This window comes from Lissotriton vulgaris, chromosome 8 (genome assembly GCF_964263255.1).
Source record: "Lissotriton vulgaris chromosome 8, aLisVul1.2, whole genome shotgun sequence".
Classification (NCBI taxonomy): Eukaryota; Metazoa; Chordata; class Amphibia; order Caudata; family Salamandridae; genus Lissotriton; species Lissotriton vulgaris.
This window is the reverse complement of record NC_141696.1, coordinates 665,521,317-665,543,259: the sequence shown is the minus strand read 5'-3', so window position 1 is coordinate 665,543,259 and position 21,943 is coordinate 665,521,317. Positions and strand designations below refer to the sequence as shown.

Here is a 21,943-nt window from a genome sequence, read left to right as displayed (position 1 = left end):
CTTATTGGAGCAGCCACGGCCCGTGGATGGAGTTTCGGTGGGGCGGAGAGGTGGGGCGGGGGAGGGGCAGGGTAGGGGGTGCTAAAAACTGGAGTATGGATAATTGACGCTAAGTAAACAATTTAATAAATAAAACAAATTTCGTAGCGCACCCTGCATCGCATTTTGCGATGCAGGGTGCACAAACACCACGATCAATGAATCTCGAGAGTTGCTTGCCGACATTCAGATGCCGGAACTCTCGCAAACTGATAGAGATGCTCGAGGACTACCTGACGGAAAGCGAGGCTACGCAGGCCATCCATGATTTGGCGTCATGAAAGCCAATGGGCCCTATTGGCCTCCCTATAGAACTGGCTGTGCACTGCTCAGGGAAGGCGAGCCCCCTCGCATAGCACTCCGGAAATTGACAAGGGGTCAGGACAATGGTGGGATTGCTTTCCCCAAAATCCAGAAATAATATTGGGCTGCATCACAATCCATCATTGTTAATCACTGGGTTCACCTCCCAAAGAACAAACTGGCCTACAGGATAGATAGGAGAAACATGCAACCTTGGGGCTATCTGTGAGACATCTACGGGAGGCACATCACACACTCCTCTTCAATATTAAGGTGCTCACCATTTTCCGGCGGCTATGGGCTGGTGAGGTTAGATCACTCAGGCCACCCCCTTGAGGGACATCGCATGCTTAGGCACCCTGACCCTCCAATGGGGATTTGATAAGTGGGACGTCATAGGCTAGTCTCGAGTGGGTGACTTGTGGAGGAATGGGGAGATACTCCAATTTGCATAGTTACAAACCAAATACCAAATGGCACCCTCTGAGGGCCTACAGATATCTGAAAATTCATCATGCACTTCATAAAGTGGTTCCAAAGAGAGGGGCCTTCCTGAGTCCACCCCACATGAGGATAGGCTGGTAGATACCTACCTTGGCAAAAAGGCAATTTTGCTTATGTACCGGAATACTATGTCCCGACTGCGAGAGGCCTGGGAGTGAGACCTAGGGGGTTTACAGGAAGATGAATGGAATGAGGTCTTTACCTTTTCTTGAGAGGTGGCTATACACGCACGTTTTCACCTAAACAGCTTAAGATCCTCCATAAATGTTACTAAGCAGCTATGACATTGGTGAAAATGGGTAATACGGACATGGCGCTCTGCCCCAAGAAATGTGGCACATTTTATCATATGATATGGAAGAGGGACATTGATTGGTGTATGCAAGCAGAATAGTGGTCTATGAATGCAGGGGTTGCCAGCGCAAATGGCCCAAGGTATGGGGGAAATAAAATGCCTATCGGGGGACCTATGTACTCCTGTTGTGAACTCTACTTGAAATGCCATGGGACCAGGAGTGGATGGACATCTTTGGTTCCTAGTGGGTTGTTGGGGATAAGACTGTATATATTGAGGCTCTAGATATTGATTGAGATTCTACACCTCACAAGAACAAATCAGTTTAGAATTCGGACTGAAAAATCAGATCATGGCCAGACAAGGCGCCTTAGTAAAATATTATTGGAGGATGAGGGAGGCAGAAGATAACACTCTAGCCCACCGCTGTTGGGTTGAGATTGAAAATGAAGCAAGACCAGCTAACTCGACCATGACAGTCCTGAAGGAATCTTTGTCGGCATTACAGCTATAGGAGGTCTGGTCTACAAAAGTAAAGTATTTTGCACTTAAAAGCATGGTGAACACCGCAATCAAGCAGACCTCTATGTTAACTGATAAAATGATCTTCGCAAAAACACACCATGCCTGGGCTGTGATAAAGGCCTACCAGAGGCTAAAGCCGCAACAGTATCCGACTGAACACCTCTCCTACCACAAAAAGCATTACCGGATGTTGCTATGAATGGGATCATTCCCCACAAAGGATTGGACCCCAAAGTGGAAATTTACATGGCCATCTGCCATGTTGCCTCTGTTTTCAAGGGGAGGAGTAACTAATACATTTACTATGTCCATGCCCTTTTTTTACTGAAAACCCGCAAATCCATTCTTCAAGAGATTTTAAGGAATGAACAGATAAGTACATGTAGAGCTGCAGTCATCAGATGTCTTGGAGGGCTTTCGATTCCCCTCTCCTGTAGTGCCAAAAAATTCTGGAAAATAGCAGCAAAGGAACTGGAAAAAATTGATTTAAGCCAAGCAGCTAGCAAATAACCTGCTGGCTGCCTATTCTTACATGTATTGTACTACTTGTCAGCTTTTTAACTGTGGTCACAACTCTAAGGTCTTTTTTTCTCTCTTATGTTTAAAAAAAAATGTCATTTAATGTTTTGCGTTTTTTGATGGTTTGCCATCCTTTTATGATTTTTGACGAATCAATTAAAGTATTTTTGACTTGACTTGATTGAGATTCTACCTCTGTGTGCCTATGAACTTTTACCATCATGCTTGTTAAAAAATGTCACCATGATTCTTTTTGGTTTGTATGCAATTAAAAATATTTTTTTAAAACAAGTCTGAATATTAATGATCCGTAGTAGAATCAATAGTAGTCTCATTGTTCACTGAAACATGACCATTGCACTTTATTGTGAATGCTCAACAGAAAGAAGTGACCCTGTCTTTCTGTCATGCCTGGGACAGGAATTAACCAAAGGCACGAGAATGGAAACACTGAGTAGCAGGAATGTAATGGAAAACAACTACTTGTGAACAAATACATTTTTACAAGCATTTCCTTTACGCAAAACTGACCCTAAGTGTGGATGGTTAGATTCAATTCTGTGTGTAATTTTTATATATTTGACTATCCACGCACAAATACGCTTTTCTCATCATTTCAGAAGACATTGTCTCTGGGTATTAATCTGTTTACCTCCAAAGATGATTTTGTACTATGCTGGGCCTCGCATATTCTATTATCTTGCAAAGTGTACAGGAATTGGACTGGCAAGTTACCATATACGGTGGGATGATGTATGGCTTTTCAATCTGTGTATATATCTTTGAGTTTGGTGGAGTTTCTGAGCTAAAACATTAAACCTATATTTTGCCTTTCCCTAAAGGGTGGTCTCTAACTTTCTCATAATCTAGGTTGACCAGTCTTGATTGCTTCTATTAGGAATTCTTTCAGCCGTAGACAAAATAGCCAGAACTTGAATTATATTTGTAAACTCGTCTCTATGTCCTAGCCCTTGCACTACTACTCATTGCAGTCGTTATATTACATGATTGTGCGTTGTTAGAAAGAAATCCTGAAAGGGGAGGTGAATGCTCCTTCATTTAAAGAAGAAATAGCAAAGGTCTTAAGGATGTAAGAAAAAGTATTGTACTCTCATAAGGAGGTGAGGACAGAAGAGTAACCTGGGATGAGCTGATCCATTCTGTGGTGCTCCCAGAGCAGTAGCCTGCTTCAATTACATGTAAAGGATGTCAAACTGGCTAGGGTTTAAGCCATTTACTTAATATGGCTTGTCCAGCAAGTCCTACCCTTCCTTTCAGAGCCTGTAGGGCATGAGAGCTGCTGAGATGCAAACCCAAACTTTGGTTTCTTTCAGGCTAGCAGGAATAGATGAAGTTGATACTTGGCAACATTCTGAGACTATAAAAAGTTAGGATTTTTCTAAACTCAAAACCATCATATAAAATAAAGATATCACGGAGCATGACTTCATGTGACCGAAAGCGCAAGCATAACATCACAGGACGTCACATAGCTTGATATGGCACGCACAACAGTCCTAAAGACAGTGTAGCATTTGACGCAGTGACATATTGAGAAATGTAATGACATAAAAGAGTGACTTTTGACCACCGTGTCCAAGCTTAAGCCTCACTAACACATGGTATCACCATCCAACATACAGGTGCAAAGTTAACTCCAGCAACTGCTGCATGGCATTCAAGGTTCTACATGGCTTCACAACATTGTTGTCTTCAGAGAGTTGGATAAGAGATTCAATCCGCAACTTCCCCGAACTTAGTAAGACTAATCATAGAAACTAGTAGGCTGTAGATTTGTTGTGAAAAATTGCAGCCTATAATCAAATTCAGTAGAGTTGACTGGTATATTGTATAACTCCTGTAAAAACAAGCTTGCTGACAAGTTAAGAGCACTTCACTATTCCAATCAAGTTCTATTGGCTTTGTCAGTGCTTCTTTTGCTGGAGTAACTTTTTAGAACTTCTAGTAGTGGATTGTAAATTAATATAAATCAACTGGGCTGCATTGACGTGACTTCTTATCTGATTTGCAATGCTGAAATGATTGCTGAAAAATAGTTGGGTGGAGCTTTACAGCCTTTGCGATGGTTGCCATGTTGTCTTGAATGGGATTGAGCCCCCACGTGTATTGATTTCTTACAAATAGAAGTATCCACATTTCATGACGTTTCTGAAATGTAGCACGTTCAGGCTAAGTCATCTCTGATTACCTGCTTTTTGGACTAACCAGTCTCCTTTTGTGCATGCTGCCATATACAAATGACCAAGTCTTCTCTGATGAGCCCCTTTTTGTTTGTACACACACAAAGCCCCAGGACTCCTCTGGCTAGATTGGTGTGGTGTATGCCTATTTGTTTCAGTCCCCCTGCCCCAAACAGGACTACTTATCACGCACAGCATACAGGTACACCCTGCTTCTTTTACTTATTTCCTTTCCTCCTCCTTGTGTGTGCCATTCTGTGATGCCTCCTCTTCCTTCACACTGCTAGACATGTGTGCCTAGGCAAGATACACCTTTCAGGTTACTAACACAAGACACCAAAACGCTTCCCATATAGGATCACAGCAAAGTCAAAGCACCACACCCTCCTTCGTGGTGTAGCGTGTTTCCTACCTGATAATGCCCTGTATCATTTCTGCATTTCAGGAGAAGTGTGGCTCACTGGTTAGAGGAGGCAGACCTGGAAGCAGAGGTCAGCCCGGGTCCAGGGTTCAATTCCCAGCTCAGCGGGGTCTTGAGTCCTAAAATGCCCATGGACTCGACAATTCTCGCTCTGGTGCCTACTCGATTCACGAGTTCACACTCTGTGACTCTGGGCAATAGCTTGCTTAATCTCCACAACGGCCCCTCGCGGCGGGATGCCTGGCTTTCACCTTGCGGATACCCTACTGGGGTTATCTCACAGGGGAATACCAGGACGGGTTTCCTAAGCAAGCGCTTAGAAACCGCTCGGTGATTTGAGCTAAATAAATTCCTGTACATTTACATTTAGAATACTCCATCATGTTGTTCACATTACTCGAAATACAGTACTCTCGCCACATACTGATGTAGAAAAGAAACATGTGAGCTTAACCTCTTTCAACATATGAAGTGAACCAGCCATGCTCTTTCTTAAAGTGCACATCTTTTACCAGGGCTTGATTTTCTCACTTGGGTCCTGAGGTATCATTGACCATCTCACAAATAATAGGTGAAAATAGTGCATCGACTTTTTGCAACCTGTTCAGCAATGCAACTGATGCTCTTAATCAGCCTCATCGTAAAAGAGATATTCAAGTCCTTCATAATTGTGTAATAAGTTGTAGAACCTGGGCGGCTAGCTGGAAATACTGTTCCAACTGGTATAAAGGGTTCAGTACATTGAAAAACACAGTTTTGCCGCAGCAAACGCTGTGACTTTGTGCTTCTGTCAGTTTGTTAATTCACTGCCAGTGGAAATTTGGTTGACCTCATGGCCAGAGATTTTATTTGCGATTGGTCCTCAATGCTCCCTCCGGGACCCCTTCTCGCCCTCTTCTTATGAAGCTGCACTGGCTCCCTATCCGCCAACGGGTCAGATTTAAAATCTGCTGCACTATTCATAAGTCATTGCTTAATTTGGGTCCTTCCTATCTCTCGGACAAATTCATGTCATATGTACCTTCTAGATTTCTCCGCTCGAGTGCTAAACACCTTATTCTGGTGCCTCGAGTAAGAAAGACAAGATTAGGAGAAAGATCTCTCTCCCACCTTGGCACTCGATTCTGGAATGAGCTTCCTATGTTCTTGAGACAGTGCTTGGATCATCTACAATTTAGGAAGCTGCTTAAAACCACTCTTTTCTGCGCCTGATTTTGCTGTAGCTGCAACACACACTAACGGCCCGTCCTAAGCGCAGATACCCCTTCGGTGGTCGATTCAATCGCTATATAAGAAAATAAATATTTAAATAAATTATGCCGACAAAGTCATTTGCCCTTTTGGGAACACTAACATTAAAAGTGACTGAATGCAAATTACCACATAAGATTATGCAGATTAAAATGCCATATGCAAATATCATAATATTATTTTTTAATTTGAATTGGAGCTCTGTGACTTTCTTGCATTTTGTGATGTATAAGGTAGCAGAAGATAATCAACTTTTGTGACCTAAGTGGTTCTGATTTTTGACAAGCTTACACAGAGGTATTAATGATTGTTACTCTAAACTTCAACATTTCTACAAAGCGCCTCACAAAACTTCTTCTCTGATAGTCTGCCAAGCACATTTTTATGGGTTGGCGAGGTCACTGACTGGTTAAAGATAGAAGACAAGATAAAGGCTTTTCACTCTCTACAACTTGCACTCTCATTTATTCACAAACACTAGTGATCAAAAAGCTTCATTTTTATCTGATTAACCCCATCATGTAATATAACATTATAGTGCCCACTCAGATGGCCGCATCTAGACCTTTCAAACCTTTAACGATTAAAAAATGTATGTATAAGTGGGAAATCCAGTATATAAGAGATTAAGAGATAGTAGGATGAGACGACAACATAAAATACATTAGATCTACTATTAGTATAGCCACACATTTGAAGTCACCCAGAGTCACACAGTACCACCATTCCTGAGGCATACTTCCAGAACAAAAACCGAAAAGTCTGTGTTAGCTCCTACTGGCCATCACAAATAATCCACAGATAGAATTACTACACAGGACTGTGCACTATAAATGCAATAGATCTTTTCACACATGAATCTACTTTATTTACAGAATTTACCCGTACTTGTGCTCCAACAGTTGTCATCCTGTATCAAAGGAATTATGGTAAGACGCATAATACCAGCCCATATCACAGATAATTAAACTTTGCCTTGCAAAAACAGCTTTTCACCAACATACACTTTTTGGAAACAGTCAAGATACAACACACAGACTGGACAACAAACCACTCTAATAATAGGCATGTACTTAATGCATGTGAAAGGCTCTATTAGAAGGTGTTATGTAGTGAATAAACATTCAAGATGTCCTCATCCAATTAACTGTCTTTTGTACAGACTAATTTTAACTCCTAAAAATACCCCAATGTTTAAACATTTTAAACACCAATTAAAGACAGAATGACCATGACAAATTCAGGAAGTACACACAACTCCTAAATATGATACAACAGGTCCTGCTAACCTGGGTGTTGAACCACAAGCCCAGTCCCTCTTCTTATAGTGATGCTAAAGCCAAAACATTCTGTTTGGACATTTGCCACCATTGAAACTGAGCCACTTTCCTGCAATGGACTCAGTTCCACTGCCCCTTAAAAGGCACTGAGTTGGCAAGGATGGACTTCAAAGCAAAAGTGGCAAAATGCACACCAAGGTTTAGTAAAAGTTCAAGTTTTACAATACTCAAGGTATTATGTAGTGCATGCCACCCTGGAATGAGCTACTCCATACTCGTAAATGTATCAGAAAAGAAGCTGGGCCCTTTCAGGTTCCTGCAGCCCAGGATACACAGCTTAGCGATTATGGAAGATCAAAGAAGCTCAACCAGTGAGTTTCTGTTTTACACCCGTTTATTCCAAAGTAATACAAGTTTCAACAAGACTTTATGATCCCTCAGTCTTTTCAATAGTTCAATCTAGGCTTTGCTCCGAGACACAAAGGGTTCACAATCCCATTTAATTAAACGTCAAAGTGATATTCGCAATGCATTTCAGGCAAATGAACCCTTCCTCAGGGGTGACTACAGTGTAAAAAAAATCACATGAAAACCACATAACTTCCAGCAACAAACAAAAGATTAAGATGAACATGCAAACAATGCTGAAATACATGATCATCCTCAACTTCTCGAACGTTAAAAATGATACCTCAGTGTCCATGATTAAAAACTCGATCTTTGAGTTTAGGGCTATAACAAACAGCATAATAAACTATATACTGCATTTTGTGACCCTCATTTACACTCAATTACATGTACTCCATCTAACAAAAATGTGCTCTCTCCACTAACGCCTAATTGAAACCAAATGTCATAGCCTGACTTTTGAATCCAATGCTAAATAAATGTGCTCCATGTCCATGCACATGCCCCCACTCAAAGCAACTTCTCAAACAATTGTGATGTGAAGGGACAGAACCATATGTGGCGAATACCAATACTGTGAAAAAATGATAACACTAGAAAAACTTAAACCTAAGTGCTCTAAAAACTAAGGAGTTAAAACATACTTCCACAGGTGACATACCTTAAACTTATGGGCCTGCAGCACTGATTATGCTACCCTCTTAATTAGCCCTTTGAACATGTCTCAGGCCTGCCATTGCAGAGCCTGTGTACAAAGTTTTAAACTGCCATAATGTTGCTATCACTGATGACATGCAGACTTATGTGAAAGCTTTGCTACAGGGTGAAGATTGCACATAGTTGGTGCTTACTTTCCTAAGGGGTTTGAGTGTCTGACTGGAGTGGTATCTGCATGAAAAGCTGTGCATAGGATTGAGAACTGTATGCACCAGGTAGTTGCTGACCCATGTGTGCATGAATGCCCACAAAAAGTTGTCTATCTACAAGTGTTCGGTACAGAGTAGAGGCTGGGTGTAGTAAGGTCATGACCACCTATCTGTCCTTGGTATGTAGATGGGTTCTCTGTGGAGTGATTCTGCACAGGGCAAAAAACTGTTTGCAAAAGATACTTTCCCACCCATGTTATTGATTTCCTGCAAGAGATTGGCTTTCTGCAAAGGATTCGGTGCAGGAGAAAGGCTGTATGTAGTAGGAACTTGGCCACATACTGGGGAATGGGTCTCTCAATGGAGTGGGCTCTCCATGAAAAGTTGTTCACAGGGCAAAACTCATCTTCAGAACAGGCTTTCCCACTCATGCCTCGTTGCTGGCCCACATGTTTTTGGCTACAGGGGGAAGGCTGTGCATCGGAAGACTTTGGTTCAGCTAAGGGCATCTGTGTGTCGGAATGGTAATTCATGGTTAATATGATTTTGCGCCATTTAGTACATGATTTATGTTTCAATGTCTATAGAGTAATTTGGACAGCATAGGTTAGATGTCATTGGTTATGTCATCAATGATTTTATTTGAAATCTCATTACTGATGTCATCAATGATAACATTGAACTTGTCAGGAGTGATGTGATCTGTTTGTCATTAGCAACGCATGGCAGGAGCACAAATTATAGTTAGCTAAGAAAACTATAACTGATGAATGTAAGTATTTTTTGGCATTGAAAATATGACGTTATGACTGACATTTTCACCCATCATGCCACTTTAACATTTGCTTTTCTAGTTAATTAATGTTTTTTATGTGAAGTTAGAATTTCTAGCTTTTTTAAATCCAAAGTTAGATATTACCATACCTAACTATATTGTCACTTTAACCTTTGTTTTTTCAATTAATTTTTTTTTAATGTAAATTAACTTCCTATTACCATATCCAACCTCTGCAGCTGACAAGCCCCCACTGTGAACTTCTATAGCCCTGTGGTGTTGTATTGGCTAGACCCCATGCCAGTGGTCAACCCCCAGTGAGCACGGCCTATGGTCCTACTGATCACCCAGACACTTTGGAGGAAGGAGATGAGGTGGAAAAACTTAATGTCACAATGAAATGATGGGGTAAAAAACGGGAAATACAAGAAGAGTTTAGGAGATTAAGGGCCCGATGTAGGTAATCCCATTTACCGATTTAGAAATACCGAATCTTACCGATTCGGTATTTCAAAATCGGTAAATGGGATGTAGGTCCCAACATCTGGATTCGTTACCGAATCCTTAACAATTCATTAATTACCGATTCGGTAAATACCGAATCGGTAATGCCCATTCATTCCTATGGGCTTTGAAGCCCATAGGAATGATTAGGCATTACCGATTCGGTATTTACCGAATCGGTAATTAAAGAATTCACAAGGGTGCAGGGGGTGTCACTTTGACACCCTCTAGCACCCCCAAAACGGGCATGTGTGCAATGTGGCACACAGACATGCCCTAAGGGCACGTCTGTCTGTCACATGGCACATGTGTACATGCACAGATGTGCATGTACACAGGAATCGGTATTTTACCATCGATTTGTATTCCATGGTAAAATACCGATTCTGTAAGCCATGTGCCAAAGGTAAATTTTCTACCTACATTGCTTTTTCGGTAATTTTAACGAATCGGTAAATATTACCGAATCGGTAACTATTTTACCGATTCGGTACATATTACTGAATCGGTAAATATACCGATTCGGTAATGATACCGATTCGGTAAAATTACCGAAAATGTGCCCCTACATCTCGGTAGCCCTTTACCAATCGGAAACGGCCGAAAATCGGTATTTTCGGCCGATTCGGATCGGTAAAGGGCTACCTACATCGGGCCCTAAGTATTATAGAGAACTATAAGGACTACGAAAATGGGTTAAAATATGAGGTAGAGTGATTTCAGGTAGAAAGGAGCCAGTTGTTATGGCAGGAGTCGGAGTAGTAGTAATAAGGATAGAGAAAGTCAAAACAATATGAAGTGGCACCATGGAAAATCAAGTGTGTGAAGTGAAAGGGTGTAAAGGAAGACCAAGGTAATGCTAATAATGAGAAGAACTTCAAATGAGAGACCTCTAGTAGAAACAAGCTATTGTTTTATGATAGGAGAAAGAGCAGAAGTTGAGTAGGATGTGAAGATATGGAGCGATGCAGGGTAGGGAGGCCAGGCCTTTGGCATCAGGGATGATAAGGAGATTGAAGAAGGCAATGTAGAAAGACAATAAGCAGGAGGACATTAATTCAGATAGATTTTAAACAAGTGTATGTTCAGTCCTCTTGTGAAATTGGAGGAGATCTATATAGTATTTTAGAGCAACTAGTAGCAAATTCAAAATACGGGAACAAAACCAGAAAATAACTGTGTGTCCGTGTTTTAAGAGCTGTATTTTTGGGATTCCAGCCTAAGCTGACGAAAACTCCTCAAATTCTTGACACGACCAGAGATTTGAAGCAAGACTCTTAGATGGCCTGGGTGTTTACTGTGAATGGTCTTGTATGATGTATATTAACATAAATGTTATTCTCCTTCCAGAGGATGCCTGTTAAGTTATTTTAGTACAGACAATATCTATGTACCTAGCTACCCAGGAACATAATTATATACCCATGATCTTGTCAAATATCACCATTCTGACCCAAAATAAGCGAAAAACTATAACTTTACCTCTTTTGCTAAATCTTATTTAAGATAAACATCTTTCTGAAGAAGCTAATTAAGATGAAAATTATTTAAAGTAAAATATATATTTGCGATGATGTACATAGAATTAAAAAAAGAAATCACACACTTTTTAAACTTGCAAACTGCACTAGGCACAGATAGTTATTCATATAGGCTGCAGAAATGCTTAACTTCAAGTTTTATTCTAAGCTAGAAGCGAACTGGCAGTGTTGAAATGTGCACAATGAAATGTGGAGATCTGACTTTAATGTGACATGCTTAAAAATATTCAACATAATTGCAGAATGTTTCAGTTTAACAAATGTACACAAATATGCAAAGAAACATCTGATTACGAAAACCAAACGTCCTAGCTACCCCATATTTCCAATAAAGTTTGAATAGAATAGTTGCACATTATAAAACAGTATTTCTTGTTTGTGTTAATGAAATGCATTATTAAACACTATTTTGCAAGTTGATGTTTCTCTTCTTTAAGATAGTTCATTGTGTACGCGATGAAATATTAATATTAGAAGGTTAAACGGTGTTTGATGCCTATGGGAACAGAGGTCTTTGAATCAAAATGCTACCTATGTAAGAATGTCTGAAACAATCTTTGCAAGCTCCATGTTATGTGGGAAAGAAAGAACTGAACTCACTCTCGGAGGAATGCTGTTGCCTGATTGGATCTGAGAAGGAGAGACCTGCTATACATTTTGCAACACTTTTTTGCCTTTTATATTAGTGTGTGTTCCTTATGTAGAGCTATGCTTTTCCATACAGCTATTCCCATAGACACATTCCTTTGTCCATTTTTGACAGTAGGGCTACCGCTGTGGTTCTTCCCTTGGCTTATTATTGATGCTCAATTTTGACAGATTGCTACTGCAACTGTAAGCTTTGTGCTCAAATTATTGACACCCGGATGAGTTTCATGAAGTACCCTTAATAGGAAGTTCAGTTGCTTAAATTGGATTTCGAGCTTTATGCTCTATTTAGCTCACTCTTTTCCTTTGAATTCACGCTCAACATGAGTTCTACTAACTCTAAATTCTGGTCCTGTTCATTAGAATAGGGTATTTTTCCTTTAAGGAACGCACTTGATGCACTATTTGCTGATTTTTTCTAACCACATTTCATGAGATTTCTGTAAACTTACTTGAATTTATTGACTAATCTGAATAAATAGAATCTTACTAAACCCTTAATCAGAAATACACTTTAAAACTAATTTAAACTCACATCATTGATTGAGCAATAGAATTGTCAATGGGATTTAACTTATGATGATGAAATTGCTCCTGGCTCAAAATTCAGAGGCAAATATCCATCACCTGAAGCGAGTGGTATTTAAAAGCCAGCGTGGGAATGGGGCTTAAACCTAAACTTAATGGTAAGAACCACAATATTTAAATTCTGTGCCACATCTGCTCTATTATTTCTAAAACTCACATTATTGAAAATGTATTTATTTTGGGCTTGCCTAAGGTGCTGTCTAGCTCATTGTTTACTTCAGCAAACAAATTCACCCTCCACACAAATTCCAATTCAAGCGATTGTGTAATGGGGCTGACCACAGGGATCACAAGGCAATATTTAGACTCTAAATAAATCATGAAATATGTATAAAATGTTGTGGGATTAAAAGTTTGGATTGGATGATGGTGAGACTTGTGGCCAACAGTCGGTTTGGCTGCTGGGAGAAGAGGGCCTAAAGAAACAAAATATAATGTTTTTTCTGAGAAAGCCTTTAATAAGCATTACATTAATGGCCCTATCATACACAGTGTGCATATGATTTCCATGAGTATACCATTAACAGTTTTGTTTGGTCAGAACAGAGGTGAGTGCCTGTTTTTATGTGTTTTCATTGTCTAAAGTACATATATGTAATTGGTAATTTCTCCAAATGCATGCATTTCCTATAAATAAGACAGCCAATAAACAGAGGGAGGCAATGCCTCTCTGTGTTGTCGAGCTGAACTGTTTGCAGTGCTTGCACTCACTTGGAGACATACCGATTCAGAGACATTATTAACCCTTCACTTTGGCAGCTTGAGTGGGGGTGAGGGTCATTGTATAGCACTCTGTAACATGAACCCTTTATGTTGTTGTTGCTTATGGTCCTTTGCCTTTGGTCAACACTCTAGTCCTGAAGAAGCTAATTAATATGATATGTTGGAGTGGAAGAAAGAGAGAGAGAGAGTGACTGTTGGATAGGAGGGACAGAGAGAAGGATGAAGAGTGGATGGATAGATGGGTGAATACAGGGATGGATCAATGAGTGGATGGATGGAGAGGTGAATGGAGAGATCGATGGATGCAGCAATAGATGAGTGGAGATGAGGATGGAGAGAGAGCGGGGTGGATAAAGAGAAGGATGGATGATAGGAAGGATGGATGGGGAAGAAAGATAAAGTAATGGATGAAAATGAAGAAGGATGGCGGATGGATGGAAAAAAAAGTATAGATTGAGTGTGAGAAGGAAGGATGGGTGATGAATGAAGAAGGAACAAAGGAAAAATCAAAGAAGGATGAGAGAAGGATGACTGGATACAAAGAAAGAAAGAAGAACGAAGGATAGATAAAGATACAATGATGTGTGCATGGAAAAAGTGCATAAAGGATCGAAGAAAGGTAAGCAAGAGAGAAAAAGAAAGAAGGATGTAGAACAAGATACAAAAAAGACGGAAGGATGGGGAGAGAAGGAAGACAAATTAAGTGTCAGATTTCCCTTAGGTGGAACAATCTCCGGAATGACGACCAGGTGACTTGTTTCACCATCTCACTCAAGTGCTATTTGGTAAATGGTTTAAAGTGGAAGGGTATATTATTTTCCTGTATAAGTGTCGAATTAAATGTATACATCTTAGAATATGCAAGTCATTATTGATTAATATAGGTGCTCAGCTGTGCCCTGCGGGAGAGCACATCTTCATGATATGGGCCCAGAACTTCACAGCCGCGGCCGGTGGTGGGAGTACCGGCCGTGCGGTGACGTGGAGAGGGGACATGGAGAGGGGGATGAGCAGGGTGGGGGGTAGTAATGTATGGACTATGGACTTTAACAGGTAAGTAAACACAGCGACGGCTCGTGGAGGGAGTTACGGTGGGGCAGGAGGGTGGGGAGGGGGAGGGGCAGGGTGGAGGTTGCTAAAAACCGGCATATGGATAATTGCAGGTAAGTAAACAATTTAATTAATAAAACGAATTTCGTAGCTCGCACTGGATTGCATTTTGCGACGCAAGGCGCACTACGAAATTCGTTTTATTAATTAAATTGTTTACTTACCTGCAATTATCCATATGCCGGTTTTTAGCAACCTCCACCCTGCCCCTCCCCCTCCCCACCCTCCTGCCCCACCGTAACTCCCTCCACGAGCCGTCGCTGAGTAAACATATAAATAAATAAAACAAATTTCGCTGCACGCACTGCATCGCATTTGGTGATGCAGTGCAGGCAACAAAATTCGTTTTATTAATTTCTGTGTTTACTTACCTGTTAAAGTCCGTAATCCATACATTACTACCCCCCCACCCTGCCCCTCCCACTCCCCACGTCACCGCCCGGCCGGTACTCCCACCACCGGCCGTGGCTGGAACTTCATATATGCGCCACCAAATTCTGTCAAGTAAGGCCCATGCAAAAGCTCTGTGCAGAGGTTTTTCAAGGCACCTTAGAAAACAAAATAAGATGTTCTTTCTTCGTGACATTTATGAATCAATGATCTGTTGGAAAGATGAACTGTGGGAGGTGGTAAGTTAAGCTATTCCAAAAAGGCGTAAACCCGGGATCACATCACCGAGACAAATAGCTTGCTTTATTGTTTTGTAGTCAGAAAATTGTTTGCAATAAAGCAAGCGTTTGTAAGCTGTTTCATTTTATGCGATCAATATTTTTCCTGCAAACTATAAAACTCAGTTATCTAATAACGTAGCAGAGATGTGATCACCTACAACATTTTATAACTCTCGTAGTCTGGAAACTTTAATATTTTCACACAGTAAAACCAAACATTTCCGATGGGGTATATTTTCGATCAGGGTGGTTATAATGGCAACAAATAAGGGAGGAAACCATGATCATCAAAACGAGTCTTAAACGTGTCATAATAAAACAAGTCGGCAAGGTGATCTTGTCTCACTGATGAATAAAAAGTGATATTTTATGTTGTTCATAGGTATGAGGGAAGCAACTGCCGACAGCAGTGAGACTACAAAAAAAATTAAGTGTTTGCTGAATGTTTCGTTTCCTTTCCTACCATTCTGATTTTGAAATTCAAAAATCCCTTTCTTCATTAGGTGTTTCTGCTAAGTTTGCCTTCCATAAATTCTTTTTGCATGTAATACTTCATATTTTCTATCAGTCAATGATACTTAAAACGACCTTTATACGATGACAAAATATCCAAAGAACGGATGCATTCCACAAACTACTGCTGGTGTTTTAGAAATATTTTTTAAGTCATGCTTGCCAGGACTAACCTCATGAATTGATCTATCGTTAGACAAGAGGACACCTTCAACCATCACTACACAAGATCGAACAGTACTAGTGCACAAGCATAGTGGGTGGGAGTCTTTGATAGAATGTAACATATATGTATGTGCATGTTCCATTAAAAATGGTCTACTGTTAAAGTGACATTATAGTTACAATGCAAAACCGAAACACTACTGAATCCCTCATGTATAGTAAGCTGCACAAACTATGACTCATTCTCATGACCTCACACGTGGCATCCCTGAGCCTGAGAATCCATGACCACTTACAGACAGTCTAGAACAGGGGTCTCCAAACCGGTCCTGGAGGGCCGGATCCATGCCAGATTTTTGAAATTACTACATGTATCTCAATGGGGATATCCCAAAAATCTGGAATGGATCCGGCCCTCCAGGACCGGTTTGGAGACCCCTGGTCTAGAAAGTGCTACATTAGCTTGCAGAGGACACCAGGCTAAAGATCAATGTCATTTCCAATGCCACATGGACATTTGGAGCAAAGTTGCAAGATATCTGTGATGACACACTTCATCATCCAACTAACAAGCATGCAGCCAGAACCTTGGGAATACATTGTAATGGACTGTACAATGCCCTGAGCTCAAGTTTGAAGTCAGAGCCTAACTACATGTGAGGCAAGTAGGGTCTGCAAATTGAACTGTTCGGACTTGCATGCAATAAAATTACTCCCGATTGGGGTCCAAACTAAACCATGTGGCTCTAACTTTCCCTCCATATTCCACCCTACAGTTTTGACACCCCTCTTCAAAATGTCTCAATAAATAGATTATAAATAAATAAATAGTCCTGTCTGTGTCTATTTCACCATTATAAAATTGAACAATGCTCCATCTTCGTGGGCAGTTGTGTCTTGCAGAACATATTTCTTTGCTTGAAAAGAGCTTTGTTAAGACTGTCCTTCATCTTGCCTCTCTATAAGTACAGTGAACATTTATAGACATTACAACCGTGCCTTAGGGTGTTCAGACAAAATATTGAAAACAAATATTGCGATGCAGAAATATCGAGTTGAAAGTATCAGGATGCACGGATTTTGTGTGCAAAAATAACAGTTTTTAAGGTAAGTAATATCAATGTTGTTGATGCCGTTTATGAAAATATTTTTAATACTATTGTTTTTTAGTTATTTTTATGTATTTTAGTATATACTTTTATTGCATATGTTATACATTGTTTGTATTATTATTGTTAATGGTTTTTATTATAGTTTGTACATATTCTTGTCATTTTTAAATTTAATTTAATAGTTTTTTGTAATTTGTAGTGCCGTGGTGGGTTGTGGAGTTTATAGAGGTACAGGAGGGGAAGTAATTTAATTATAATTAATGAATAATTATGTTATAATTAATATTTATTAGTTAATTGATAAATATTTAAATGGTTTACTTTTTTATTTTCAGATTTAGAAGTGGGTTGTGGGGTTAGTAGGGGCATAAGGTGTGAAGAAAACAAATTATTATTTAATACCTACTTTTATCAAATAGGAGTGTGTCATCCTCTGAGGCGGAAGCCGGAGGACTGTGTGTGTGTTTACATTTTAAAACTGCACTATTTTCTTCTTGTTCGAATTTTAAAACATCACTGGGCTTATCTGCTCTAAAGCGCCGACTTAAACGCGCTATCACCGCCCTCCTCGATCCCCTGACACAGCGACCCCTCGCTCTTTCAGGAACGCCCTAAGCCGATAGCCACGCCCACTGCGAGGCCACGCCCACCCCTGAAAACTACAAATGTGCCGGCCATACCAGCGCAGCGGACGAGCGCAGCGGGAGCGCCGTTTGCGCGCCGAAGGCGCGCCTAAGGCAAGCCCGTCTGCGCCCGTCCGTGCCACGACCGGGCCTAGGGCACGCCACGCCGCCCAATCTAAGGTATGTACAAACCCAATGCCTACTCTAACGAGAGAAAAAATCCTCTCCTTAAACAACAATTGCAAAAATTGTCACAATGTGATCAATGTCGACAACTGGTTAGGGCCCCTAAGTTGCCACTCATGTAAAATCACTCTCACCCCAGAGAAATTGTCACCCGCTACGGAAGACTCGACCCTGGTCCGAGGAGCCCTAATCAACGCTAGGTCAATATGCAAAAATGGAGCTCACATCTATGACCTTATCACAGAAAACGATTTTGACCTACTATTTGTAACCGAAACCTGGCTAAAAGCATGGTGCAACCCTGTTATAGCCCAGGCTGTTCCACAGGGATACCTCATTCAACGTGCTGACAGACAGGAGCAAAGAGGTGGTGGCCTTGCCATTATCCACCGGGACTCCATAAAATGCTCCACGTTCGAGATATCGGACATTAAGGGAGCAGAAAGCTTAGGTTTCCGCATCCAGATAAATGATGAGAACACCTTTGCCGGTGCCCTCATCTATCGCCCACCAGGACCACAGAACGGTTTTTCACTTAGTTTTGAAGAGGCACTCAGCACTCTCGCCATGAAATACGCCAATTTCACAGTTTTGGGCGACTTAAATTTCCACCTGGACAAAGCTAACGACCCTAACACAATATGGCTCAATGAACTCACCGATATTCTGGGACTGGAAATACTGACCAAGAAGCCCACGCATAAAGCAGGCCACATCCTGGACTGCATTTGCACCAATCTCACTACCCTTACTACAGCAACTCCTCTGCCGCAAACGTGGACTGACCACTGGCTAATCCCCTTCAACCTCGCTCTTAAAAAAAGGACAAATATTCCCAAACCAAGAGTTGACACTCAGGCACAGACAGACTGGAAAAAACTAGCAAACTCCCCCAATCTGCACCTCGTTGCCGAGAAATTAAAACCCCTCCCCACTGGTTGCACTGAAACAGACTACAGTAATTTCTGCACATGGATCACAAATCTCGGCAAACCCCCCAATCCGCAAATAGTGAGAAAAAAGCACAACAAAAAATGTGCCCCATGGTTCTCCCCCCACCTCAAAGACAAGCGCTCAGAGGTTAGAACCCTCGAAAAGAAATGGCGTCGCACCTATAGCGACACTGAACTCCTAGATTACAAAACTGCTAGGAAACATTATCACGAAATGATAAAAACCGCCAAAAAAGAACATTTCCTTGAAGCCATCACTAAGTCTAACAACAATCAAAAGCAAATCTTCAAAATAGTCGATGACTTCATGAATCCCAGAACCCTTAGGCAAGAGATTCCACCCTCTCCCGCCCTGTGCAACTCAATTGCGGACTATTTCGAACAAAAAATTCAAAACCTAATTAAAGACTTTCCAGACCCCCCCGAATCCCTTCTACAGGAAAATCTACCAACAACAAACAAAAACCCGCAGCTAAGCAATTTTACCCCGGTTAGCATGGAGGAAACTCGCCAAGCTATCCTCTCTACCAAGTCAGGCTCCCCGTTCGATCCGTGTCCCCCTTTGCTACTCCAAACCATAGTGGACACTGTGAATCCCACTATAAACAATATTATCAATTCCTCCCTTGCTACCGCTGCCATTCCCTCTGAATGGAAACTCGCTGCCGTGAAACCCCTTCAAAAGAAAACCCTTGCCGACCCCACCACACTCTCCAATCTCCGCCCTATATCGCTGCTTCCACTACTGTTTAAACTCACAGAGTCAGCAGTAAACAAACAGTTGACCGCATTTCTGGAGGACAACAACCTACTACATCCTAGCCAAGCAGGTTTCAGAGCAAAACACTCCACGGAGTCAGCCCTCCTACACACGGTAGAGACCCTCAAGACAGCAATGGACCAAGGCAAAAAAGCCGTCCTGATCTTGCTCGACCTGTCGGCGGCCTTTGATACGGTCTCCCATCCCGTATTAATTGGCCGCCTGGCAAACTTGGGAATTGCAGGAACCGCCCTAAACTGGCTAAAAAACTTCCTTAGCCATAGAAAGCAAGTCACTTTATTGGGAAACTATCGATCAGGCGAGAAGGCACTAACCACAGGGGTGCCACAGGGCTCTAGCCTAAGCCCAATTCTCTTTAACTTATATATGACCCCCCTGATAGAGCTCATCAGCTCCTTCAACATCAGCACAATATCGTATGCTGATGACACGCAGCTCATCCTGGTTCAAGACAACACTACCTCAGCTGAAGAAAACCTGAAAGACTGTCTCACCGCCACTTTTGAATGGATGAGAACCCACCACCTGAAATGTAACTCAGGAAAAACGGAAATCCTCCCCTTCGGTCAAGATAACCTCTTCTGCCCGAAACAGTGGTGGCCCCAAGATGCTGAGGTCCCGCCAAACACAATCAAATCAGCCCGCAACCTCGGGATTAGGTTTGATGAAGCCCTCTCTTTCAAGCAACAAGCAGGTACCGTGGCAGGGTCCTGCTTTAACATCATCAAGGGCTTGAGAAGATTCTTCGACCTCCTTCCCCTGACGGCCAGGAAGACAATCGCAGTGGCCCTCATCACATCCCGCCTGGATTACTGCAATAGCATCTATGCAGGTTCCAACAAAAGCGTCCTGCACAAATTGCAGATGGTGCAGAATACCGCAGCCCGCCTAGTACTAAGGCTGCCCAGGAGGTCATCTGCTTCAGCAGCACTTAGAACCCTACACTGGCTGCCCATTCATAAGAGAGTACTATTTAAAATCCTGCTTATCACTTTCAGAGCCTACCACCAGTCGGGTCCCTCCTATCTGTCCCAAAGGTTTGGAAAATACACCCCCTCTCTATCACTCAGGTCCTCCAACCTGAACCTACTGGTGGTCCCTAGATTCAGGCTCGCAACCAAAGGTGGCAAACCGCTAGGTTTTTTGGGAGCTAGAGCCTGGAACAAACTCCCCTCCCAGATGCGTCAGATCCCCTCTGAAATCCTATTTCGCAAGGCCCTCAAAACCTGGATTTTTAATGCACCTGACACGTTAGTTCTAAAACTAATCTAACTTAACTCTCTTTAGTTTCAGCACTCCCCCCCCCCCCTTTTTTGCCAGCACTTTCCCTCTTTCTTTCCGATGACACTCTTATCACTAGCGCCAAGATGCTCCTTGGAGTGTAAGCCGCGCTTTACAAAAACTATATCATATCATATCATTAATTATTTAATTGATAATTATGTAAATTGTGTAATTATTTCTATTTTTAAGTTATAAATCATGTGCAGGTTGTTAAGTTTGTAGGGGTAGTGGGTGGAGGTTAATTACATATAATTATTATATTAGTTAATTATTATAAATGTTTAATTGCTTATTAATTATGTACATTATGTAGTTAAGATTTTTTGTACGTTATATATTAGTTGTGGGTTGTTGGGTTTCTCTGTATAAAAGTGGGAAGTTAATTAAATATAATTCATGTATTATTAGTTAATAAATATTATTTGTATTATTGATAATTATGTAAAATGTGTAATTATTTACAATTTTAAGATATATTTTAGGTGTGTGATGTTTAGTTTGTAGAGGTATAGGGTGGGAAGTTATTTAAGAAATAATGTAAAAATAATTATTCATTAATAAAAATGGTGCAATTTATTATTTTATGATTTTTTTTAATTTTATGTTTTTATTTTTTTTATTACGTTTTTACAGAACTCATAAAGAACATCCTGCACGACAGTTAAAGTATTTAGACAGATACATGGATGGCAGCAACATCAAATCACCTAATTGTTGTACTACAGAGAACACAATACTAAGAAAGAACGGCAGTAGGTATCATAACACATGGACCTTAAAAAACAGAGATCTCATACATATCATGTAAAGTCAGTTCGGTGCGGAAACAAAACATCACAGTACAAAAATGTATAAATATAGTACATGTATGATGCCAAAAAGCAATACGAAATGTGCAGTATGTGGGGTGGGGTTCATGGTGTATTTCTTTCATCAAACGGGTGTTCCAGAATATACATCTTGAGGGGGTCCCAGATATCAATAGGGCAGGGGTGAACGGAAGGAGCTCAGCATATGCGTATGTTTGATATTGTCAAAAAATCATATCACCAATCCACTCCTTGAATTTAGGTGCACGGTCTCGACCCCATCTGCATGCCACTCGCCTTCTACCATGAGCAAACTGAATGAAACTAATTTGCGATGTGTCACAG

The 21,943-nt window shown here is 41.1% G+C and overlaps 1 protein-coding gene across 2 annotated transcripts in view; it reads right to left on the bottom strand.

Moving 5' to 3' along the window:
• Positions 1 to 21,943, bottom strand: part of DMD (dystrophin) — a 4,652,165-nt gene that overhangs the window by 2,740,478 nt on the left and 1,889,744 nt on the right. The gene's annotated exons all lie outside the window — the stretch shown is intronic.